This window comes from Cetorhinus maximus, chromosome 7, assembly GCF_964194155.1.
Source record: "Cetorhinus maximus chromosome 7, sCetMax3.hap1.1, whole genome shotgun sequence".
Taxonomy (NCBI): domain Eukaryota; kingdom Metazoa; phylum Chordata; class Chondrichthyes; order Lamniformes; family Cetorhinidae; genus Cetorhinus; species Cetorhinus maximus.
In genome coordinates this window covers 114,109,978-114,129,894 of record NC_135885.1, presented here as the reverse complement: position 1 = coordinate 114,129,894, position 19,917 = coordinate 114,109,978, and the positions used below count along the sequence as shown (strand labels likewise).

At 45.9% G+C, this 19,917-nt stretch overlaps 1 protein-coding gene across 2 annotated transcripts in view; it reads left to right on the top strand.

The window, feature by feature from the left end:
• Window positions 1-19,917, top strand: part of LOC144682992 (glypican-5-like) — a 1,265,567-nt gene that overhangs the window by 1,212,443 nt on the left and 33,207 nt on the right. The window lies entirely within an intron of this gene.

The following is a 19,917-nucleotide window of genomic DNA, read 5'->3' as shown; positions in this document are numbered from 1 at the left end:
CTTTAACTTACATGTTATACTGCATTTAAATTTATAGTTTGTGTAAACTATTATGACTCCAATTTATGATGGCTGGGTTTCCCTTCCTGCCACCTGAAGAGTAGGTGGCTAACACATCGCTGCTGGTACTGACTGCCCTGCAGTCTTTTAACACTCCAAGGAGCATTAATTGGCAGGAGGCGGGACTTTCACCCCTCACTCAAGGAGAAGTCCTGACTCAGAGAATTGCCAGACAAACTGATTTGCCGGCAGCTCTCTAGTGCCAGCAGCACCAATAGCTGCAGTGGACAGGCCTGGGACTGCAAGCACTCCCCAGGGTGTAATTCCTGGGAGTCCAGGACCAGGTAAATGTGGGGATCTCATGGTGGGGAGAGGAGGTGAGGCCCGGGGGAGGTGGGCAGAGGGGGCTGGGGGTGTTGATGGAGAGGCCAATCGTGGAGGGAGAACCCACAGGGGTCAGACTAGGCAGGAGGGGTGCCCAAATTTGGAAGGAGGCTGTGGATGGAGGCTCCCCCCCACCACCCACCTTCCCGCGCGAGGCCTGAGCAGGGTTACTTTCCAGGCTTGCCCCCTTCCCCCAAACTCCACCCACCAGCCTGAAAATTGAGGCTGTGCAGAAAACAGAGCTTAAGTTGTCATTAATTGGCTACTTAAGGACCTCAATTGGGGCAAGGGCTGGCGGGTCTCACACATAAAATTGCAGAGAGGTCAGGATGGGGGGGAAGCCTGGTAAGAAGGCCATCTGAGGCATTTTACAGGCACCCCCACCTACAAACCCACCAGCAGGGGAATGTAAATTTCTGCCTCAAGATATTGATTTTTTTTGCATTTTGTTTTAGCTGAGTTATCCAAAATAATAATTGATAAATAAATACCAGTTAGATGGAGATTCGTACTGTGTGCCAGGCACAATCTCCAGTTATGTATTCTGTTCATGTCAACAGAGCAAATGAATTCAAAGTTAAGATGAAGTGCTTCAGCATTGTAACCATGACGTCCCTTTAATCATTAAACCAGCTTAAATCAATACAAAGGTTTTTAAACAAAATGTGTCGAGAACAACAAGCCCTATGTTAAAACTCTCAGTTTGTAACTGGGAACAAATGTCAGTTTGGATTTTTAGGTAAACTGAATTAACCATTAAGTTATTCTGAGATTGCTACTGATGAAATCCTGGGGCAGGATTTTATGCGTTGGCAAGCGGGGGCGGGGCCCGCTCACCAACGTGTAAAATGACGCACGGTGATGTCAGGCGGAACTCCCAACGTCACTGCGCCCCATTTAAATTTTCAGGTAGGCGGGGGTGGCACAGCAAAATCAGCTGCGCGCCCGCCGATCTGTCGATGGCCAATTGAGGCCATTGACAGGGTCAATTAAGTAATTAAAGGACCTGCCTGTCCAGCCTTAAGGTTGGCGGGCTGGCCAGGAGCACCAGCGTGAATTAGAAAAAGCATGAAACCTCATCCACGGGCGGGATGAGGTTTCATGTAGGTCTTAATTTTTAATAAAGTTTTTGTCAAAATTATGGACATGTCCGAACTCGTGACATTGTCACACGGTGGGGACATGTTAGGGAAATTTTATTTTTCTATTTTTAGATTTTTAACATTTAGAGCCGATCTCCCTGAGGCTGCACTTAGCCTCAGGGAGATGAATGCGCTCTTTCATGCACATGCGCGAAAGAGTGCACTCTCGATTTTGGGCTTCCCTCCCGCCCACACAGGGAGCGCATAGCGCTTCTGTGCAGACGTCACGCTGGGTAGGCCTTAATTGGCCCACCCACGTAAAATGATGCCGCGCCCCCAATCGGAAGTGCGCCTGTGCGTGCCCGCCCATCAACTTCACCCCTGACGGGGGGAAAATTCAGTCCCTGGAGTCAAGATCTCTGGTACAGCTGAGAATCTGACTCAGTTTTGTCCAGATATGGTTTAATATTTCCTAGCAAGTTCATTTCAAATTACCCAATAGATTACCCAATTGGACAAATCTAATTGAATTGGTTTCCACAAAAGCAAAACTCTGTCGTTCCTGGAAATGTGAAATAAAAACAGAAAATTTTCAAAATGCTCAGCAGGTCTGGCAGCAACTGTGGAGAGAGAAACAATTCAGAGAGAAACAGTTCAGATTAATGACCCTCTGAGAGAAGAAATCCTTCCATATCTCCATCTTAAATGGGAGACTCCTTATTTTTGAACCATGCCCTCTAATTCTAGATTCTTCCACAACGGGGAAACATCCTTTCAGCATCTATACTGCCAAGCCCCCTCAGAATCTGATATGTTTCAATAAGATCACATCTCATTCTTCTAAACTCCAATGAGTATAAGCCCAGCCTGCTGAACCCTTTCTCATAAGATAACCCCTTCATCCCAGGAGTCAATCTAGTGAATCTTCTCTGATTTGCCTCCATTGCAAGTATATCCCTCCTTAAATAAGGATACCAAAACTGTACTGTTATGCTAGGACTGTTGTGACACAGCAGTTGGTAAAGGCTGTTATTTAAAATCCCAGAGGGAAACTTTAAACAACTGTCATAACCTATATTTTCAATTGGTATGTTTGAGATGCAGCTCTAAATTCATGAATAAGACCACCAGTTCTCAAGAGGTTTTTATATCAAACTAAATGAGACCTTTATTAATTCACAACAAATTAAACATATACACATGGCTACAAATTACTGCTATCATAACTTTTAACAAATTCCCAAATTAATCTCCACTAAGGCAACAATAACCAATAGACTTAACCAGAGACCAGGCAAAGCATTTTCACCTTACATATTCAAAACGAGGTTCCTTTCAATTTGGTTCCTTTGCAGACAGCTGTAGGCTTACAGCTGCTTTCATGTTACATGCCTCTGCTCTGCACACACAAACCTCCCTCAGGTTATATCCAACACTTAGCTTTGAATGTAAATTTTCATTGTATCACCATGCCCTTTGAACTCCACCTCTTCTAACAATAAAACCCCTTTCATAGTACCACTTTAATTAGTAATATAAACATATTTCTTGATGTCACCTAGCTAGGTGCAAGATTTCACTCCCACATTGAATGCTCTATTCACCAAAATGTAAATGTACCTCTACCTCTGTTTACATCTCAAAACTACTATACATCACAGCACCAAGACTAACTGTCTTTAATCCAATTAAGGCACACACAGACTAAATTTCTATTTTAAAAATATAATTTCCAATAACATTGCATACATTAATAGCTTCATGACAAGGACCCAGATTTTTACTCACGGGTTGGATGCACAGAGACAGGAGAATTCCCAGCTCTGAAAATCTGATTTTTTAAAATGGCCATCCACAGGTCAGATTTGCATTCTGGGGCGGGTGGGGGGGTGGGGGTGGGGGGGGTGGTGGGTGTTGGTGTGGTGGGGGTTTGGATGGGAAGTCAGCTGCGGTGGTGGGCTGGGTAGAAGGCCAGTCTTTGTGCACCAGCACTGTGTTGAAATAAAATGATAAAAAACAATAAAGCAAAAAACATCCCTCTAGCTCTTAACCTTCACTCCCCTCAGCCCCCCCCCCCACACTCCCATGCCCCATTAATGCCAACCTATACCATCTCATGCCCCCACCCAACCCACATGGCACCTCATAGCCCCTCTGCCAATCCATGCCCCTGTACCTATCCCCCATGGCCCGTCATATATCCTATGCCAATCCATGGCTCTCTATCCACTCCCCATGGCCCCTCATACCCCTTTTGCAAACTCTGCCCCTCTGTCCACCCCCATGGCCCTTCATACCCACTATTCCCTCCACTTCCCCATGGCCTTTTATAGCCCCTATGTCAACTTAATGCCAGCTCTTGCTAACCCATGTCCCTCACCCACCACCCTTTGCCGTTACCCCTCCATACCAGCTCACCTAGTATCCTCTGACAGCTCCTTGACAACTTTGACAGTTCTTTGACAGCTTGGCAATTCTTGGACAGCTTGACAGTTCTATGGTAGGTGGACAGTACTTTGACAATTCCTTGAGAGTGTGCCAGTTCTTTGGCAGCTTGTCAGTTCTTTGACAATTCCTTGACAACTTGACAGGTCCAATGGGCTGGTACATAAAAAGTGCATAATCATGTTCATTTTAATAATCCCAAAGGGTGCCTTACCTCTCCCAAAGAGTACCTTACCTTTCTTCAAGCTGTCCCAGGACCATATCTAAAGGGGTACTTTACCTTTCCAAAGAGGTACCTAGCTATCCAAATAAATCTACCAAGTTGAGACTCCCTCTTACCTGTTCTAATCTGTGCACTTTGGGTTTCACACTCCTGGCCTTGCAAAATCCCACTTCAGTGGAGGCAGCTGGTGATTTAAATGACCAGCTGCCTCCATAAAGCGTGCATGTGAGAACCCCAGCCCAACTCCACTCTTGCCCCAATGAAAATGGAACATGCCACGTTTGGGGTGGAGCTTAGAATTTTTGGCCATTTCTGGGATTTTTTGCCACGATGGAGAGCTTCTCCGTCATGGAAAAAATCTGGGCCTCACCAATGCATTGTGTAGTTGAAGCAAGACTTTCCTAATTTCATATTCCATCTCCCTTACAATAAGTACCAAAATTCCATTTGCCTTCCTAATTACTTTCTGTACCTGTATTGCTAACTTTTTGTCATTCACATATGAGGAAACCCAGATCCCTCCGTAACTACAGCATTCTGCAGTCTCTCTCTATTTAAATAATATTCTGTTCTTCTATTCTTCCCATCAAAGTGGACAACTTCCCATTTTCCCGCATTATATACCACCTCAGAAATTAAACACGATTTCCTTTTCACAAATCCATGCTGACTCAGCCTGATTGTGTTATGATTTTCTAAATGTCCATAATAATGGATTCCAGCATTTTTCCAGTGTTTGGTTAACAGGCCAATAATTTTCTGCTTTCTGACTCCCTTCCTTCTTCAATAGAGCCTTTCCAGAATCAAGGGGATTTTGGAAGATTACAACCAATGCATCAACTATCTCTGTAGCCACTTCTTTTAAGACTCTGGGATGCAGATCATCAGGTCCAGGGAACTTGTCAGCCTTGACTCCTATTAGTTTTTCTAGTATTTTTTTTCTCTAGTGATAATGATTGTTTTAAGTTCCTTCCTTCCTTTGCCTTTTGATTTTCTACTATCCTTGGAATGCTTTTTGTTTCTTCTACCGTGAAGACAGATACAAAATATGTGTTCAAAGTCTCTGCCATTTCTTTGTTTCCCATTGTTAATCCTCTCATCCTCTAAGGGACCAACATTTAATTTAGCTGCTTTCTTTCTTTTTATACACCTGTAGAATGAGAAAACACAGTGATGCAAGCAATGATATTCAAATGTAATATTAAGCAGGTAATTAATGCTAATAGTAAGGTGCTCAAATGTATCAAACGTGATGTGATAACAGGACACTTAGAAAATATCAACAGGAGTAGATAAAGTCAACATTGATTTGTGAAAGTAAATCATGTTTGACGTTTTTTGAGGACGTAACTAGCAGAATAGATAAGGGAGAACCAGTGAATGTGGTGCATTTGGATTTTCAGAAAGCTTTTGAGAAAGTACCACATGACAGGTTAGTGTGAAAAGTTAAAGCACATGGGATTGGGGATAATCTATTATATTGGTATGGATTGAGAATTAGTTAGCAGACAGGAAACAGAAAGTAGAAATAAATGGGTCTTTTTCGGAGCAGCAGGCGGTGACTAGTGGGGTACCGCAGGGATCAGTGCTTGGGCCCCAGCTATTCACAATATATATCAATGATTTGGATGAGGGAACCAAATGTTGCTGACGACATGAAACTTGGTGGGAATGTGAGCAATGATGAGGGTTTTAAGAGGCTTCCAGGCAATTTAGATGGGTTGAGTGAGTGGGCAAATATGTGGCAGATGCAGCATAACGTGGTTAAGTGTGAAGTTATCCACTTTGGTAGGAAAAACAGAATGGCAGAGTATTATTTAAATGGTGATAGATTGAGAAATGTTGATGTACAGAGGGAGCTGGGTGTCCTTGTACACCAATCACTGAAAGCAAGTATATAGGTGCAACAAGCACTAAGAAGGCAAATGATATGTTGGCATTCATTGTGAGAGGACTTGAGTACAGGAGCAAGGATGTCTTGCTGCAGCTGTACTGGGCCTTGGTAAGACCACAGTTGGAGTATTGTGTGCAGTTTTGGCCTCCTTACCTAAGAAAGGATATACTTACCTTAGAGGGAGTACAGCGAAGGTTTTCCAGACTGATTTCTGGGATGCCAGAATTGTCATTTGAGGAGAGATTGGGTCGACTAGGCCTGTATTCACTAGAGTTTCGAAGAATGGGAGAGGATCTCATTGACATGTATAAAATTCTGACAGGGCTGGACAGACTGGATGCAGGGGTCTAGAGCAAGGGGTCACAATCTCAGCATATGGAGTAGGCCATTTAGGACTGCGATGAGGAGAAACTTCTTCATTCAGAGGGTGGTGAGGAATTCTCTACCATAGAAGGCTTTGGAGGCCAAGTCACTGAATGTATTTAAGAAGGAAATAGATAGATTTCTAAACTCTAAAGGCGTCAAAGGGGTATGGGGAGAGAACCAGAGTATGGCATTGAGATAGAGCATCAGCTATGATCATATTGAATGCAGAGCAAGCTCGAAGGGCTGAATTACCTACTCTTAGTCCTATTTTCTATGTTCCTATGTTTCTATGATTGGCTGACCTCCAAATGACTCCTTCAAATGTCACGTGATGGTAGACCAGCCTCTTGGAGAAGTGCATGTTGTCATTTTGTATCCATGTTTGATCCATGTTGGAATACCAATTAAGCTACCAAAACTGTCTGGTTCCTTGTCCAGTTTGCTTCGCTGAGAAGCTTTGTTACTTCTTGACGTGATACCTTCACTTTGTGGCATGCGTAAGTATGTCAGTAGGTACTTGTAAAATGGAGCATATTCCCTTCTAATAAGGTCCTCAGAAAAGCCATGACAAGATATTCTTTGTGATGTAATAGTACAGTGTATACACTGAAATGCATGGATGCACTCGGACAGCCAGTATATATAACGTATATATTACTTTGGAAAGACTGGGTGATTTAAAAGAACTTTTGTATCAGAATGTTGGACCTATTCAGAAGGCACTAGTCTGAATATCAGGGTTGACTAAAATGTATAATACTTATACCACACAAACCTTGGAAGACATCTTTCACAAGCTCCTCTGAGCCTACTAGATGGAGCATTTTACAACATTCTTTTCTTTGGGTAAGCGAATCATGCACCTTCTCAGCCCACTGTCTTCCTCAGCAGAAAACGCAGCAGACACTGCTATGCCAGAGTGGGGCTGCTGGGCCACATCAGGGCAATGCTTAACACAGATTTGACCACAACAGCGCAAGCCATCATCTTACTTGATGGAAGCTACCGCAGCGATGATTGTGATACAGGTCACTCTTTGGTGTGCACCAGGATTAGGATGCAACACTTGAAGTTTTTTCATTCAAAGTAGAAATCCCATCCTCATGTCAATGTCAGTCATATTGCCTGCCCAGGTAAAAACCAACAATCTTGACTCGATTGACCAGGCACTCTCCAACGTTCCCACACAGGATGCAGGAGCAAAATCGGACACACTTCAAGACGCCATCTACAGTAACGCACTGTCAACCAGAAGTAAGAGCAGAAAAATGCTGACTGTTTCAATTAACGCTAACACACCACTGTACCTCCACTTGTCTTCGGGCAACAAAAGAACACAGCTGCTAATAGCAAATTATGAAGTGATATTAGTAGAGATGAATGGAAACTGAGCTGATACTACTAATTTTGGAGAATAGAAATCATGAAAATCTATATCCTCATCCAGTTTACAGAAGTTGATTCCTCCCTGTCTCCCCCTGCCACCCACCCTCTGCTCTCCTCATGCTGCGTGATCTTCAATCAAAAGTAATCTATTCAACTCTTGTGCTGGAAAACAATCCTTACCATAAAAATTCTCAGTCACACAATAGAAAACTTTAAGTGTACCATGTAAATGTAAATCAGTCTCTCAGTAAAACATTAGATTATAAATAAAACTGAACCAAAATCTAAAACAATGTTTTAGAAGCTTTTTGTTGCAATTAATCTTCCCCAACAGAAGGTACACCACGTGATGTCGTAGCATGACTACTGCATGACATGTATCACATGATGATGCTACTGTGTCAATAGTGATTGCTACTTAAGAATGCAATTTAGGGTTGCCATTATGCCTTGAGTCAGCAAATATATTGTAATGTGATTGTTAAATGCCCTAAGGCACAACAAACATAGGAATCTATATTTATAATTCTTTACTATCGTTAGCTTTTTTTAATTCATCCTGTTGACAAAACTCAGTTTTCAACAATAACAGTGACTACCTTGGTCTAGGACAATCAACCAACAACACCGGTAAGTACTGAATCCTATTTTGAATCCATGTGTGAGTTTTGTTCTGGCTGGTTAACCAAGGTTTCACTGATCCTCAGCTGGATAGCTACTAGAAACACTTTGTGGCAGTGGAACACTATCTTTGGAGATAAGAAGAAAAAATCCAACAGCCTCATTTCCACCCCATCCCCTCCCCGGCAACGGAAATGACTCATTTCTTTTTGACATTTGTGAGTTCCAAGATTATTATTTGGATTTTCCTGAGATCTGTCAGTAAAGTGACTTCAACTCATCCATGTGGTCCTACAATTGCACTATCCGATGTTTTATTTTCTGCGATGTTTGAGTGTATAATGATGAGATTATTGCCTTGCCTGCACCTGACAGGAGACTGGGAAATGGAGAAGTTAGACGATGGCTGTCAGGTTCGGCTTGGTAATGGACTGGAGCACATACCATGAGAACTCTTTACTTTTACAGTCTACAGATATTCTGATGATTTGAAAGATCTCCTGCTATTGCTCAGTTGCATCTTCTGCTCTCAAGTTATCAGAATATAGAAGTTGGAGTAGGGGCTAACCCTCGAGCCTGTTCTGTCATTCAATGAGATCACGAATAATCTGTGACCTAACTCTATACACCTGTCTGTGATCCATATCCCTTAATACTTTGATTAGCAAAACTCTATCAATCTCAGCTTTAAATTTAACAATTGACTTGACATCAATTAGTTTTTGCAGAAGAAATCTCCAAACCTCTACTATATTTTTATGTGGATTAATTTCTTATACTATGCAGCATAGTCCTAGACTCCTCAATTTCACCTCATAATTTAACTCTTGGAGTCTAGGTATCACTCTAGTAAATCTATGCTGCACCCCCTCCAAAATCAATGAATCACTCCAAAGGTCTGGTGCGCAGAACTATCCATGATACCCCAGGTGTGGTCTAATCAGAGTTTTGCATGTCTTTTACTCCGTTGTATACTAATCCTTTCGATATGAAGGCTTTTTGATTATTTTCTGTATCGATTCATGGCATTTTAATGATCTATGTTCCCAAATCTCTTCGGACCTCCAGTCAGAAAGCTCCTTCATAAAATTAATGTATTTTGTGTCCATAACAAATGTTGAACGTTTACCAGAATACCATAAAACGTAGGAGCAGAAGTAGGCCATTCGGCCCATCGAGTCTGCTCTGCCCTTCAATGAGGTTCTGGTTGATCTGATAATCCGCAAATCCACTTTCTGGCATTTTCCCTATAGCCCTTGATTCCCTTACTGATTAAAAATCTGTCTATCTCAGCCTTGAATATACTTGACGACCCAGCCTTCACAGCCCTCTGCAGTAAAGAAATCCACAGATTCACTACCCCCTGAGAGAAGAAATTCCTCCTCATCTCTGTCTTAAATGGACGACCACTTAATCTTACATTATGCCCTCTGGTCCTAGACTTTCCCACAAGGGGAAACACCTCTCAGCATCTACTGGTAGTTCACCGGGTTATCTGGTTGAAAGTAACAGTAGTTGAGTTATCTACAACTTGGCACATCTTAATCAAGATGTCAAACATCTGAAAAACACTATTAAGAAAAAGAGTCAGAATATAGATATTCCAATGATTCATGGGACTGAACAGTAGCCTAACAAAGAAAGTCACGCTACACTGTGCATTAATTAATCAATGTTACCTTTAACAATGTAACATTATACACAGCATTAAAACAGTTTACCTTGCATGCCAATTCCATAATCCTTCAGATCTAGAAAACTCACAAGAAATGAGCATACCTGACAGTCTGTATTTGTTAATCCAGATGATACTGTGCATGTTTTTTTGGCAGGCAAGGGTGTTTGGCAACAAGTTCAAATTGGTCACTGTAACTTCATTAATGTTCCTAACAGCACTGTGGATGTACCTACATCACATGGACTGCAGCGGTTCAAGAAGGCAACTCACCACCACCTTCTCAAGGGCAATTAGGGATGGGCAATAAATACTGCCTAGCTAGTGACACCCAAGTCCCATGAATGAATTAAAAAAGTCAAACATAAACATACAGTTTAATGCTTTTAATTATTATACAGTTTAATGCTATTAATGCATTAAAACAATTTATTCTACACAGTAAATTTAAACAATTTGGGACAAAATTGGGCTTGGTAGTGTTTACTTTTTGGCTGCTACATGAACCCTTAAGGTTCCAAAATGGCATTCACAGCATTGACATGAAGCACGCCAGACGCCATCTTGTTAAAAGTGATAGCACATGTGCACTTAATACCCGCCAGATATATTCAGATCAGGCAGATCGCAATGTCATACAGTGTACAACACTGATTTGACATCAGTGCTGCTATTTTGCAGTTCTACAGTGCAGCTGGCACCTGTCTTAACCTCATATAGCTGAATGTGCATTAAGCAGCATGAAGGGTCCCCACTAGTGCTATTTATAGGGATCATCAACTACTTACAGGGTAGTTGCTGATTTATTTCCTTTGGCTGATGCTAGAATTATATTTTTTTTGGTAGTTTATAGCTGTTAAAATTTCAAAGGTCTACAGGGAATATTGTGATTTTTGAAGTTTTTTTTGCTTGCTTCAAGGCATCTGCATCTGCCAATTGCTGCCAGATATGGCTGCTATAGTGCGTCTTGCCCTTCGAATTGATGACTGGGAGAATGATCAAAGGATAAGCTGTAATAGAGGGAGAGGAAGAGGGGGAGAAAGGCTTTCAGCAGAGGCTATTACCTCCCAGGATCTTCAGGGAGCAATTCTCCTCCTTGAACTTCAATACAACCAATGTTTGATACGTCTGCACTTCTCTAAAGAAGTCCTCACTGAAATCTACCATCTGTTGCAGTCCCAACTCCAACCATAGAGCAGAGCATGGACTGCATTGTCAATGGCTCCGATGCTTACCATGGTTATGAACTTTTATGGATGTGGCTTCTTCCAGGCTTGTGCTGGCAATATAACAACACCTCACAGTTTGCACTGCGTTGTTGCATACATGAGGTCGCCCTCTCTTCAAAGAGAGATAACTTAATTTCATTCCCTCTTGCCAGAGAGAAGCACGCGGATTATGTGGGTTTGCAAGAATTGCATGCTACTCCATGGTGCATGGTGTCAATGACTGCATGCACATTGCTTTGTGTGCACCACGTGACAACTCTGCAACTCTGCTATTTACTGGAACCAAAATGGATTACACCCTATCAACATGCAGTTGGTGTGTGACCATAATAAGCAGTGCATGATGCAAGTCAATGACTGCTTATACTTATGATACATTCATTCTACGGCAGCCTGCTGGGCCAGCTGTATTTCAGCTACCATGCCAAACAAAAGCATGGGTACTGGGTGACAAGGCTATCTGCTGGTGACATAGCTCATGACTCCAGTTCAGAACCCACGCATGTGCACAACATGCATACAACAACAGCCATACTGCCATTAAAAATGTGATAGGGCCGACTATTGGCATGGCTGAAGAAACCGTTTATTACCTGGACCACACCTGAAGGGGTCCTGCAGTATGTGGCTCAACGGGTCTTAAGATTTGTGATGGCATGCTGCACAATCTTGCCATCATGAAGGAACAACTCTTCCAAACACCTATCAAGCAAAACAGTGAGGAGCATGAGCATGAATAGGAGAATAAGGAACAGGAAGGAATGGAAGTGGAAGAGAGGTTGCAACCTGAACATTCTTTCTTCTGGTGAAAGGTCATTGACCTTTTCATGTTTTAGGTTATCAGGTTCGCTTTGTGCAGCGAATGCTAGCTGTGCACTTGATATTAACACATTAGTTGGTGCTTGAAACAATATGGGCAGAATTTTTCTGTCGTCGTGCGGGAGTCGGGACCTGCACACCGACGCGTAAAATGGCGCTCGGTGACGTCAGGCACGTGTTACCGCGCGCCATTGCGATATTTCGGTGGGCAGGCGTGCGACGATGTCCGTTGAGCGACCGCCATTAATTAACAGGCCACTTAAGGCCGTTGAGGCTCCAAATGACCTGGAATTTAAGGCGCCCGTGCGATCTTCGGCCCGTCGCACAGGCGCAATGGGCAGGCGGGTATCAGAAACTTACATGAAGCTCATCCACGTGCGGGAGAAGAGGACTCAGTAGGTTCGTGAATACAGACATTTAAAAGTCACTACTCAGAAGTTAGTGAAACTTGCCTGTGTGAGGTGGAAAAGTTGCAAACGCATAGCAGCTGCTTGGACTGGACTCATAACCTTCAGGTCAGCACTTTTCAGTGAGGATTTGTTTTGGGGCCTGTAGGTTTCAGGAAGCCTCCCTAAGCCTGGGAATGGGAGGTGATCTCTCCGCTGGAGGCAGCTCATCTGAGGAGGAGGGGAGGGCTAGAAGGGGGAGGAGGCCATTCAGCCTCTAGAGGAGCCACCTTTGGGAGGAAAGGCACAGGCACAAGGGGCACAGGGCCAAAAGGTGGCCCAAGGCGCAAGGGGCCACAGAAGACAGCACTATCCTGCTGCCAGGGTATACAGAAGGCAAAGCACCTACCTCAATATGACTGAGGTGCAGTGCCAAAGGAGGCTCCGACTGTGAAGGTTGACAGTCAACAGTATCTATCAGATGATTGGTCCAGAGATCTCAGCTAAATGTGGGGGGCACCCCATGCTCCTGGCTCTAAAGGTCACAGCTGCCCTCAACTTCTATGCCTCTGGCTCTTTCCAGGGGTTGGTGGGTGATCTTTGTGGTGTCTCCCAGTCAGCTGTCAAGCAGGTCACAAACGCTCTATTCAGGCGGGCATTGACATTCATCCACTACCGCTGGGATGATGCCAGCCAGGCAGAGCGAGCCAGAGGCTTCGCGGCCATTGCTGGCTTCCCCCGCGTCCAGGGTGCAATAGACTGTACACATGTGGCCATCAAGGCGCCAGCAGGTGAGCCCGGTGCCTTCGTCAACAGGAAGGGCTTCCACTCCATGGACGTGCAGATAGTGTGCAATCACAGGATGCAGATTCTGCAAGTCTGTGCAAGGTTCCCAGGCAGCTCCCACGACGGCTACATCCTCAGACACTCGCAGGTTCCAGGACTTTTCAGTGCCCCAGCCCGGCTGGATAGATGACTGCTGGGTGACAAGGGCTATCCCCTCAGAAGGTGGCTCATGACGCCTCTCCGCCATCCAAGAACAGAAGCTGAGCAGCGGTATAATAGAAGTCACGCTTCTACAAGGGCTATGGTGGAGAGAGCCATCGGTCTTCTCAAAATGTGCTTCAGATGCCTGGACAAGTTCTGGGGGCGCACTGCAGTACCCCCCAGATTGCGTGTCGCTGATGGTGGTTGCATGCTGCGCTCTCCACAATCTCGCGCTGCAAAAGGGGGACGCTGTGGATGAAGAAGATGTAGACGGAGTGACTGCGGCTGAACACGATGAGTCCAGCAGTGAGTCCGAGGATGAGAACGCACAGGGAAGTGATGAGGGGGCACACGCTGACCCGGGCATTCTCCAGGGAGGCAGAGACACCAGGAGGCTCTAAACCAAGGAACCTTTAGCTAGCACAGCACATATGAATCTCCAACACAAGCCTGGCTGTAGCCTCCATCCTGGAGACCTTAGTGCAAAATCTGTCTGGTTAGAAGCATTGATGATGGGCCGAGTCAATAAGTGTAAATGACACACAAATCACGCATCAAATCTCAGGAATCCACGCAACTGCCCAAGAAAAGAGGCACCCAGCCATTTTAGATGACATAAATTTAATGCTGCAACATTGGCATAACAGAAATAAAATGACATTGCACTTCACACACAATCAGAAGGAACTCATCAGGTGGCCAACAAAAAAACCACCAGTGATGAACCCGGGGTGTGCCTAAGGTGCCTTCATTTTACATTTGCGGGTGCTACGTCTTTGTGGTGCCCCCTCGCTGGCACTGGCATCTGAGACAGCCTGCTCTCTCTGATGTCCTGTTGGCCTTGATGACCTTGGTGGATGTCCTCTAGCCCGTCGAGCTTGTGCTGGCCCCGCTTGGGAGGGAGCTGCCCGCTCCGCAGCTGACATCTCCCCAGTCGTCGCAGCCTCATTGGGTGCCGCAGTCACTGGCAGAGGGGCGGAGGAGCTGCTGCCCTCATCCAGAGTGCCCTGAGAGGCACCAGCAGAGAGGACAGGCAGCTGCTCCTCCGGCGTGAGGTCCGAATGGCCCTCCCTGCTCACCGTAGATAGATGGGCAACGAGGTGAGATACCTGGTGCCCAAACCACCACCCACACGGGCACTGACCACATGAGGGATTGACCATTTGAGGGACAGGGGATGATGCCCCTGTGAGGGATTGCAGGACTGAGCGCAACCCCAGGGACCCATGATCCTGTCCCTGGAGCTGCCTCTCCATGAGTCACTACTCTCTCCATGGAGAAAGCTTGGCGCTCAGTCATGAGGCTCAATGCATCGGCTAAGGTCTGCATAGACTCCTCCACCACTGACACCAAGCCAAGCACAGCCTCATGTATCTCCACCAGATGGTCCCACACACCCGGCCGCATCTCATCAGTTAGCTGCATCGCCGATGACTCCAGAGGCTCATCATTAGCAATGGACTGAGCATGTGCCTGGTCCCCTGCAGTCCTCCGACTGCTGGCGCCATCGGCACTCTCTGTCTCCGCCAGCTCCTCCAGCGACTGTGAAGTGCCCTCACCACTGTGACCCGGGACACTAGTCGAAGATATGATGCCCACCGAGGTGCCAGTATCTGCGCTGGTGCCTGCCTGGCAGAGATGGTGTGATGCTTCTGATGGTGCAACTTCATGCCCCTCAGGTGTCAGAGGGGGCCCCTGCTGCTCTGGGTCCCGGCCGTGTGCCAATGATGCTGAAAGGAAGAGTAAGGACATTCGATCAGTTAGCCTGTGGGCAATGTCAATGTATCTGTCCCCTGGATCATCATGCGCTCATCATTCCACATGCAATGGGCAAGCCATGTTGGTCATGTCACTCACTCAACAATCAGCACTGCCATGGATGTTGGGAGACTACTGGTGACATGAGTGCTGGCCATACATACCTGCCCATGGAACCCCAGCCTCTCCAGATTCAGTGGACCTGGGCGTGCGGCATCTCTCCAGGTCAAGGGCTTCCTGCTCAAAACAGCTAAGCAGCAAAATCTGGCCTGGCCCACCGCCAGCCCTCAGCCGCTTGGCGTTGTTATGAGAATTCTTCTCCTGGAAATTAAAAAATAGCATCGATAAGTGATACTTGTACCATCAATCTCCTGGCGGCCGGCCCACCCCAAGCCCAGTTGCCCATTGCAGTGCATCCTTCTCCCGCTGCTGGCCAGCACTCACACAAATATGCCAGGTGTGTCCTTCCCCCCGCCGCCACCTATTGGCCACATGCTGCCTTCATCACAGTTGGGAGCACACAGTTGTACCTGGCGTTGCAAGGAGGCACAATGATGTGGAGCACAGAGGGCAGCAGATCCATCTGTGCCACAGTACCTTGAAGATCCCCTCCCATGTCATCACCCTGGCTTCGACATGTCCTGGAGTTCAAGCAGTGTGCCAGTGCGCAGATCCTCCAGGTTGCCCCCACCAGTGGGTGTCAGTCCACCACATGCTGCAGGTGCAGAACCCATCTCACCACAAACCTCTCAGGCTGATGAACGCATAGGGAATATCTGCTGGACTGCCCAGCTAAGGACACATGCCGTCAATGACTCATTGCACTCAGGCCACTCAGACATGGGTGGGGCGCCAGCGGGGAGAAGGTTACATGATGGGTGCAGTGAATAATGCCGTTCCATGCGCAGCGGGTCGTTGAAGCGCTTGTGGCACTGGGCCTTTGGGCGCCGCACCATGTCGTGGGAGCTCACGACCTCCGCTACCTCCTCCCACGCACGCTTGGTCTAGTGGGGTGGCCTCCTCCTCCCGTCCTTGGGGATGAGCACCGTGCTGCTACCTCCTCAAGGAGGGCAGCAAGGCATTCGTCTGAAAACCTGGGCGCCCTACCCTCCTGCATGGCTAGCCTTGATGTGCCTTGGCCCCGACCTCTGGCCATGTACAACAGCCTTGGAGCAGCTGCAGCTTGGCCTTTAAACAGGCCGCCGGGTCGCCGTTCGACCCGGCGGTGATCGCCAATCCGCCTCCGCCCAGCCACTCCCACCGTCCCCGGGAGTTGCCAAACATGTTGAGTGGGCCTTAATTGGACCACCTGCGTAAAATGGTGACGTGATCCCTATCACCGGCGGCGATTGGGTCCGCAATCTCCCGCACGCCCCGCCCGACATGGGGAACGTTCTCCCCTATAGGCAGAGACAGACCGATTAACTGAACAGACATTGGTGGTTTATTGGAGCTAAGAATAGAGCACTAACACGATGCGCACTTCTTCAATCACCTCCAGCTCTGGACTTACAGTTACCCGAGAAGCCCGCGTTGTATTGTGATTGGTTGATACAGTCACATGGTCAACTAACTACATTCTCTTAAAGGTACATAGCACTCCACTTTACCACAGACCTGAAACATGAACTCTTCAAAGATGCTGGCTGACCCACTGAGCATTTCCAGCATTTTCTGCTTTTATTCCTAGACTTTACTCTTCTGTCCAAGCTGTTCAGTAAGAACTAACTCAAATGTGATATAAGTAAGCTCAACCACATTCCTGAGTCACCAAAAGTCCCACACTCCTTACCTTCCCTCTGTCACTGACCTTCACATTGTCCTCTTAACCATATTGCAAAAACAAAAGCCAACTATAAATAGACATTCCAAACCAAATTTATAAACCAAGCCATGCAATATTGCATATAAACAATCAATCATTCACCCCTGTGCATTCCCTTAGTGCCTACCTTTCGTGTGCCTTTGTCTGTCCTTATGCTGTTATTCAGTGCCACCTCAGTGGCTGCAGCTAAGCTGGTGGAAGGCTGGTGACTTTATTTGGGGAACCTGCAGGTGGATTGGGAGGACAACCTTGAGCAGCTCTGGGCATGGGTGGCAGCAGTCTGGGCTGGCTGACAAGTGACGGCAAGAGCACTGGCGGATTGGCAAAGGTGTGATTAAGAATGCTGTCATACTGAGACAGCACAGCAGGTTTGTGCTTCACAGACCCACTGACACTTCCCTGGGGCAATACCTCAGCAATCCTAGTAATCTATTGGAGGACAAATTGCTGGATCGTTGTGACAAACCTTTGACCACTGGCATCCACAGCAGCCAGCCGGAGTTGCATGAAAGAAATCTGAGCTTCCAATGCAGCACTCAGAGGTTAGGTGGAAGCTGCTTCTGCGAAAATGGAAGCTGAGACATCAGCAATAAAATGCTGCATCACGGTTGGATCTACAATCGTATAGATGGAGTTGGCCACCAGTTCCATTTTAGAAAGGAGAGGCTCCAAACTCTGCACAAAGTCCTGTGCTAAGTTCATGCCAGACCCCTCCTTGCTACTGAACACAGGTTTTCTGGAAGGCTTCACAAAGGACCAAGCATTTCATTATGCACACCTGTCAGCCTTCTTCTGTAGCCTGGCCCATCTGAGTCATCTGTAGCAGAACCCATGTGCAATCTCACCCTCTGGCAAGCTGGCACCTGCGCTATCCTTGTCCCTTACTCTGGCTGAAGCACACTTGTGCCCAATGTCTCACCACATGCAGGCCCTACCTCTATGCTTTTCATGCAGTGCCAGTATCTTAGTTGGTGGCTGTGAGAGTGAAATCCAATGATGATATTTCTCCAGCAGCACTGTCTTCTTGATTTTCCTTTACTGCCTGGGCAGTTGCAATTCTTGGGTACCTGAGAAGAATATTTAGGAAGGCAGGAGGACAACGCAATCAGCTGTCTGCTTGCCAACCTGTCAATGGCCAATTGAGGCCATTGACAGGATCATTAAGCCAATTAAAGGCCCTGCCCGTCCAACCTTAAGGCTGGCGGGCAGGCCAGGAGCCCCAGTGGGCTTCTGAAAAAACATGAAACCTAATCCACTGGCGGGATGAGGTTTCATGTCTGGTTTAATAAAGTTTAACTTTAAAATTTAACTTTAATAAAGTTTTTGTGATGTATATTAAAATGTCCCATCTCGTTTGACATTGTCACATGAGGGGGACATGTTAATAATTTTTTTATTATTCTATTTTTGAAGTTTGAAACACTGTCAGTGATCTCCCTGAGACAGCACTTAGTCTCAGGGAGATGTGCACTCTTTCGTGAAAGAGCATACTCTGACAGTTGGGGAATCCCTCCCCCCTGCACAGGAAACGCATAGCGCTTCCTGTTGGGTGGCCTGCTGGGCGAGCCAATTAACTTAAAATGGCGGTGGGGCCCGTTTCGGCAACAGTGTTCGGCTGTCCGCCTGCATGCCGCAGAGCCGGTGGGGCCCGCCCGCCCATCAAGGGCAAAATTCTGCCCTCTGTTTCTCTCCATGAATGCTGCCTGATGTAATTATAGTCCACAAGGAACCATAGGCATCCTTCCCTGTTATGCAGCCTGAAGAGCACTACTCCACATCAAGTATGGGGCAAGGCAATGAGGTAGGCCTCCATTAACTACTACAGCTGACTGCAGATTGAACACACGCCATTGGCATTATTCAGCACCACACTCTAGCCAACTAGCCAACTGAGCTATCTGATCCCACAAATGCTGCCTGACTTGCTGAGCGCTGTTTTTATTTCAGACTTCCAGCATCTTCAGTATTTTGCTTTGTCATTGTTATTTTGTTCTCTTTAAGCAGTGCAGTTTAGCTTTATGAAGTGCGAGTAATGATATTAGGTTCCCTGCTGATATGTGCATTCAATGAACAGCAAGGTTAGTACTGGCAGCGGTCATTATACTGAGCAGATAGCACGAAGTTGGCATGCAGCCTGAATCAAATTAAATGGGTGCAGAGTAATCACACATCATGATCTCCACACCCATTTTCGGGGGCTATCCAATTTTGCCTGCTTTAATTTTGCAAAACTTCAGGCAAAATAACAAGCTCTGAAGAAGAGTCATACAGACTCGAAACGTTAATTCTGTCTTTCTCTCCACAGATGCTGTTAGACCTGCTGAGTTTTTTTCAGCATTTTCTGTTTTTGTTTGAGGAAAAATAAGATATTACCTTAAGATTATAATATTTTAACAGTAGTTGTAATTTTAACTGCTGTTGAAAGTCTTGCAGCGCTCTTGCTTGAGTTAGGGATTGTTTTCCACCTCTCTCAGTTATCTATAACATGGTGATATTTTTGCTGAAGTTTTTTGATGAAATTTTCGATGCATGGAAGTATGTTCTGGTTTCCCATTGTGAACATCTACATGTTTAGTACAGCCTGGTTGACACTGGCTTTAGACAGAACTGCAGAACTGGCAGTTCAGTGCTAATGCCAGTGCTGTCTTGGACAACTATGCAAGTGGTTGCAGGGGCTTCAGGCTGAGCACAATATGTACATCCCTGGTATCCAGACAGCAACTCCTAACATGAGACACATCACAATTGATAAAATCATTTTCAGAGCTGTCAACTCAGTGAATTAAATCCACCTGATTGTACAGAATAAAAAAAAATAACATATTCTCTTATAAAGA